Source organism: Melanostigma gelatinosum, assembly GCF_949748355.1.
Source record: "Melanostigma gelatinosum genome assembly, chromosome: 5".
Taxonomy (NCBI): domain Eukaryota; kingdom Metazoa; phylum Chordata; class Actinopteri; order Perciformes; family Zoarcidae; genus Melanostigma; species Melanostigma gelatinosum.
Genome location: NC_136638.1, coordinates 6,182,441 through 6,189,639, shown reverse-complemented (window position 1 = coordinate 6,189,639; position 7,199 = coordinate 6,182,441).

Genomic DNA, 7,199 nt, shown 5'->3' with positions numbered 1-7,199 from the left:
CTCTTTTTTCCGTCTTTTCGGATGGACTAGGACACCGAGCAGAAACGAGGAGAGACCTTGACTTGGAACCTGTCGTTTTATATCATCGACTTCTGTCTGGATATGGACTGGTCGCTGTCATCGATCAGCTGATTGATTGGCTGATTAACTGTCGGACGTTATCCTGGACTTGTGGGGGATTTTAAGACGAGAAGGGAACCCCGCACTGCAGCTACTCCCTCCTGGCATAACAGCACCTCCGGGGTGATTCATTGATTAATCAACATATTGACGACACCAAACTGAAACAATCGATTGATTATCTCATCATTAAGGTCGACCTCTCTGCCCATTTCCCCCATTTTAACGTTTGAAGTATATCCTTCAATACAACTTATAGTAAAACTATATGTACCAGCACATATGTATGTCCCTGTAGGAATATTACATAAATGTTAAAGCGATCATTAACAATTAAATATGAAGTACATTAAAGCCTCTGAAGAGATATAACATGGTACTACAAGGGCAGAAAGTACCATAAAGAACTATAAGAAGGAGCAGGAACTCGTACAATTGCCACAACAGCTTCCCTCTGAAATCGTAATAATAATTGAATAAGGATTATTATAGTGCAAGTGCTTCGCGGGACTCCGGTTTGGAGATTGGAAGTTATTTTTGGCTGCGCAAAGTGGAGCGACTCTTCCACACCAGTGGCCGGACAGAGACAGACTGAACGCAGAGGTCTACATACTTGTCTCTGTGTAACATCCCCGGCCCCGGAAGAAAGGAGGGGGGGGGGGGCACAGAGGGGAGAGAAGGAGAGGATGCGTAACTGTGGTTCATTGGAGCGGACTTAGCCTTCAAACATCTTGGAGCAGAAGAGAGAGAGTGAGGGATTCTATTCTTTTTTCTTTTTTTTGCACTTAGGAAGACGTTTCCTGTTTTAGGTTTCTATATTTCGAAGAAGAAAAGCGACCTCGATACTTTCATTCATCTCTCCATCGTCCCGTCCGTTCGGAGAGGGAGAGAAACTGGCTGAAAGAGAGCCAGAGGTGGGATTTATTTCAGCAGATGTTCACCATTTCGTCCGGTTGAGAATCTGTCATCAGCGCCGCTCGGATTCAGGAATAGACACTCCGAAGCAAAGCACCGGGTAAGAGAAAAAAACACGCTCCGGTTTTACGCGTGTGCACGCATTTGTGATATGAGTTTACTTCACGGGCTGTTTTGTGGACGCGTACTAGTGAGAGGAAGGAAGGAAGGAAGGAAGGAGAGAGATAGTTATTAGCTCGACTGTGTGTGCGTGCGCGTGTTGTGCTAGAGGCGAGAGACCGAGTGGCGGAGGGAGCGTTTTTACGCACGAGTGAGAGAGAGAGAGAGAGTGAGTGCGCTCCATTACGCCATGTGTGCGTCCATGAATAAGCGAGAATAAAAACAGCGATGCATTCTCAACACTGCTTCAAAAACAAACTCTTTTGACGATTTCGGTCCCACGAACTCCCCCCATAAGACCAATAGGCTGCTCATTATTCATTCATCAAAATGCAATGCGTGTGTGCGAAGTAAGATGAGCGCGCTAAAGGCTGGGCATCATGGGTGACAGACATTCCCTCAGTGGAAAGCAGGAGCAACGAGCCAGAGATGCAACACTGAACACATCAGCAAAACATTTATCTGTTCGTTTAGTTTTGTTCTTATCTGCCTTTTTCCTTCCTTTTCCTTTTTTAACTCTACACGTGGCCTAATGTGACCAATATGCCCCCCCCCCCCCTACATGGAGTCAGACACCCAGACTGAAAGACTGAAAGAACCGTTTTGTGGTCGTTTCACCTCTTTGTAGTTGTTTCATTGACTTTGTTAACAGTTGCAGGACCCCGCGGCCCGTTAGGCCTGTACAGCAACACATTTGAATGGAAATATGCTCCGAGAATCCCTCTTAGCCAGTCGGGATGAAGCACCTTTGGGTGAAAGGGGTGCCATTTTGGTTCCACTGTATAATTTTCCCATTTGTTCAAGTCTTCCCAAACACAGACACTGTTTGTCTGAGTGCTTTACAGCCCAGCAGGTGCTTTCTCTCCCTCCCTCCCGCCCTCTCTTTTCTCTCTGTGTAAAGAAAGAGAGATTGTGTGTTGGAAGGACGGACACAGAAAGTGTGTTTGTAGTGTAAGGATGTGTGTGTGTGTGTGTGTGTGAGGGAGAGCGAGAGAGAGAGGGGAAGACAGAGGGGATGTATGTCGTCTAATCGTGTATGCGTGTGCAACAATGCCACAGCAGGGCTGTGTCTCTCACACACACACACACACACACACACAAACACACACACACACACACTCAGTAGAGGGATGCGTGGAGTTTAATGATCTTGGCCGTTTAGCAACAAGGCGAGCATCAATCGTCAGAGTGGAAGGAGACCTAGCGCCCATCGGAGGCTGCAGGTGTGTGTGTGTGTGTGTGTGTGTGTGTTGATTTATAGTGTGAAGCCGCTGTCCTATAGATCTGACCGGTGGGCAGATGGACTGGAAGCAGAACGACTCCGTCACACTGACCAACTCCGGCCATCTATTACCAGGATGAAGGGGGGGGGGGGATAGAGGAAGAGAGGAGGCGGGTGGTGGAAGAAGTATTTAGATCCTTTACTGATGGTGAAAGCACCGATACATTAAAGGGGAGATACAAAAAACTCACCTGTTCAGTGCTTGTGCACATACATTTGGGCATTTGGAGCTCCTACCAACTCACAAATTGACAAGACAAACCAGTGAATACGGCTACATTCAGTCAGACAGCATAGGAAAATATGTTTATTTTTTTATATTTAACCATGTCAACATGTTTTCGTAGAAACCCAAAATACAAGTATGAACCTGAAAATGAGCATGATATGTCCCATTTAATGTAAACACTCCATTACAGAATGCCACTCAAGTGAAAGGTATATATGTACATTCGGTAGCTGAGTGTGGTCTCAGCAGGATGTCACCAGCTCCTCCTGTACAGCACAGCAGCCATGCTCTTCATGCTCACAAGGTTTTTGATTGACTCTAAAAGACAAATAAAGGACAAATAGATCGGAGCAAGTTCAAAAAGAAGTGATGAGAAACAGGAGGTGACATTTAGAGCAGGCAGGTAGAAAGAGTAGAGGAGTGCAGAGGGAGTCACTGCTGTTTCCTCTATTGTAATTGCTTCGTGGTAAAATTTATTCATTTTGTCACCCGGTGCTCCTGCGATGTACTGAATCCCTGCTAAGTGACTGAAATGATTATATCTGTAGTATATATATATATATCTGTAGTAACACCACAAGTAGAAGTCTGCTCAGTGGAACTGTTAAGCTGAATTTAATCCATTTTTTTAAACGATCACTGGTCTTTAAATGTGAGCTGAGGTGAACTGATTGGAGTAAAGAGGAGGGATGATGCAGGAAGCGAGGGAGAAGACAAAAAAGGAGGATGAGAAGAAAAGGAAAGGGTTGAAGGAGGAGAGGAGATCGAGTGAATAAAGAAGGGAGTGTAATTTAGAGACATGAGGACAGGAGAGGAGAGAGGGAGATCCATAAATTGTGGAAGGGATGACAGGGAGCGGAGGGGGAAGTCTGGCTGAGCGGATGGTGGGGTGAACGAGGGAGGAAGAGGGAGAGAGAGAGACAGAGGGAGGGTGCTATTGAAGAGCCATAAGCCGCATGACTGTAGATTTGAGATATTGTAGATTCAGCCTGTTTGCACCAATTATTCTCGCTGTGGTCTAGTTTATGGGCTCTTACTGGGAATCTATGAGAAACTGTCAAATATAAGCTTCAGAACCAAATGCAAACCGTTTTCTCAACAGCAGCAGGGCCCATTATACCTTCAAGGCAAAGTGTTGCTTACTGGTTGTGTTCTTCAAACCCTCAGAGACTTGACTTTGCTGCTGTGGAGGTTTGGGTCATAATATATGGTCTTTATTAGCCGATTGAGTCTGTCTCGGAGAATTGTAAATATTCAAATTTGTTTATGGCTCAAACAACATGGAAAGTTGACAATCCACGATGTCATGTCAGCTGGGTCATTTATATGTGCTAAAGATGATGATTTGATGAGAGAGAAAGCTCCAGAATCACTTTGTCAAGCAAAAATAATAATAAAGAGCATATTTGTTACTGGTCGCACCCCGACTCATATTGTGCCGCTTGGAGCCGGTCTTTATCTTGACATAGAACGTGTCCGCATGGTTAACGTTGTGAAACAAATCATGATTAATGTAGCAACATGTGACATTGTAACACATGGTTCACATTGTGCAATGGTTGCGGTTAACACGATAAGTTGTAACACATGATTAACGTTTAAGTTTAGGCAACTAACACCATGGTTTAGCGTAAAATATATAGACACTTGTAATGTTACAAAAGCTTTGGACATAACCAGCGTGTGGCAATAGGGGGGTCCCAGCCATCCGTCCACTTACATGGTTAACAATAAGGCCATTTTAGAGACCCTTACAGGGTATCTGACCGAGACCCCCCGTATTTCACACACCAGGACGTAACGTCATGTGACCCAGTGGCGCAGCGTCACGTGACATCACGTCGTCAGTAAAAATCACTGAACTTTGATTCCTGAATGAAGTTTGTGTGTCCCGTCACCACTCCTTCGTACTGCGTCAGTTGCTTTGAGCATTGGCTAACATTGGCGCTAAAACAAAGCCTTGCGTGTTGGTATCAGCATGCCAAGACTGCCCAAATGATATTTGATGCTCTGGGAGTGACACCAGTTTGGCTTCACGAATGACTGACAAGCACACTACTAGATGGACCTTGCAGCTTGGCGGTGTTCTCAGCTGCCAAGCAGACGTTGAACCTCAGTATTCCACATCCAGCATTTGTTTTTTTGTGTTGTCTTTGGAATTGACAGCAAACATTTACTCATGTTTCATGGCCATAATGATAAATGCACTAATTGTAAAACCTAAAATATGTGGTTGCCAATGGAAACACAGCTGTTTCTGTTCCTTTAAAGCGAGTTTCTCTGTAGTTCTGTGGCTCTCTGCGGCTCTGATGACACGACTTCTGTTTTCAATAGAAACCTCTGATCACTACGCTGCCTGGCATGTGTGATACTATTATGACTTGTGTATTGCAAAATTTCAAAGAGCAATTTTGATCAAAGTGATGCCACACAATGTAGTAATCCTTACACTTCTGTGAAACTCTGGGATAATTTAATGTCATGCATGCTGCAATGATCAAAGAGTTTATTTTTGTGTCATATGAAAGAACTTGCTCAATGGCAGTTTGGCAAGAGGCAAAAATACATACAGCCTGCTGCTTAATTGCATATAGAATATGTGAAAACACAGAAAGGACACGTTATTGAGACAAGCCTGATTAACGTTTCACCACATGGTTTGTAATTAGGTGTTTTACAACATGTTCCGTTTAAAGTCGAGCGGCACAAAGCAATACTGCCTTTCTTTTTATCGCCAATATTTTCATGCCTCAACGTTGGCCATCGTCGTGGCCGGAGGCATTATTATTTCATCTTGTCCGTTCGTCTGTCCAATTCTTGTGAACGCAACATCTCTTGACAACATAGTTCCATGCAGTATGTGAAATAGTCACGAAATCCAACCTATTAGTTTCATGTACGGGAACTCAAATTGTCTGTTTGTTGCTCAGGATCACTTGTTTTTCCGGACGACATCGTGCTGTCAAACAAAAGTTAAGTTCAGGCGACAAAATCATATAGTTAGGTTAAGGAAAACCGTCACAAAGTTTGGTTCAGGCAACACAACCAATAGATTTTTCCATTGGCATTCCTTTTCTGTCAATGTACACAACATCAATAGATTACATTTTGTGACTATTTCATGACGTGTTATGATACTGGGCTGCTCTGGAACTCCTGGAGTGAATTTCTTCAAATTTGGCACAATTGTCCACCTACACTCAAGGATTCAGTGGTTAGATTTTGGTGGTCAAAAGTCACTGTGAACTCACAAACTACGTTTTTTGGCCATAACTCCAGAATTCCGATGCTAATAATGACAATTTCACATAATGAAGTGAAATTGTGAGCAGACATAGATGTGACATGCAACTTGACTGGTTGGCGGAGGCATAGGACCACAATGCAGTAATCCTAGTTGAGGATGCAGCTAACATTGTGTGAGCATTCAGTTGGTCACTGATCAACTGAACCGCAAAACTCTGAAGCCAGAAGTTTTATTTAGTCTGTTTTGACTCTGTAGATGCTGGTAGTCGGATTTTGTTATCTTTGTAAAACAGCCTGACGAGCTGTTTCCCCCTGTTTCCGGTCTTTATGCTATGCTAAGCTAACAATTTCTGGTAAAAAAGTGCCAGACTGAACTTTTCCCAAAGGGATCTATGAAAATGTTAGTCAGTTACCACTTCTGTCCGAACTGCAAGACATGCAGGATGGGGCTTCAGTGCTTCCACCTCGACTAATAAGGCGGCTGCTGTTACCACAGTGTTATGGAATTGTTGTCGGTTCTCATCTCTGTGGAGGTCACACTCAGCTCAGATCGGAGCCCTGCAGCTGATAAGGATTCAGTGATTCAGTGTCTTGCTCATCGTCAGCAGGGCAGATGCCTGCTGACGATGAGGGTTTGAACAAACAGCATCCGGCTGAATGGGCGGTGTACTCCACATGGCGACCTCTAAGTACTGTGCGTGTGGGTGCTGGCTTGAATGAACCAACCGAACCTGAGCCACATTGATGTCGTGATGCAGGTATGGATGTGATTTGCTTTCAACCTCGTCTCCAATGGGACAACACACTTTCTACCATTCAAGCTCCAGTGCTAACACAGACTTTCCTAGAGTGTCATTTTGTTGTCTACAGCTACACAAAGTTTAGTGTTTCTCCTCCCCTGAAAAGTAGACTCACCAGTGGCCCTCGCAGCATTACTCATCTCGCCGGTCACAGCGTCCGGATTGCAGCTATTAACCGTCCTTGTGTAAGACATTCTGGTCTCAGGTCTCCTTCTGGCTTGTCGTCGCTTGATAAAAGAGGCAATATGCTTTAATGAGACTGGATCCCAGAGTGAGAGAACATTTTTCTTCTGTGTGCCGCAAAGGAAAAGTTGAAGAAACCTTGGCAACGGAGCAATAATGTAGTATTTTATCTCCTGCAGGCTTTTTTGAAGTTAAAGAAGCTAAAAGCTGCATTTAAACCCCTCTGTCTGAACAAGCAGTAGACTTGTGCAATGGAGATGTTGTT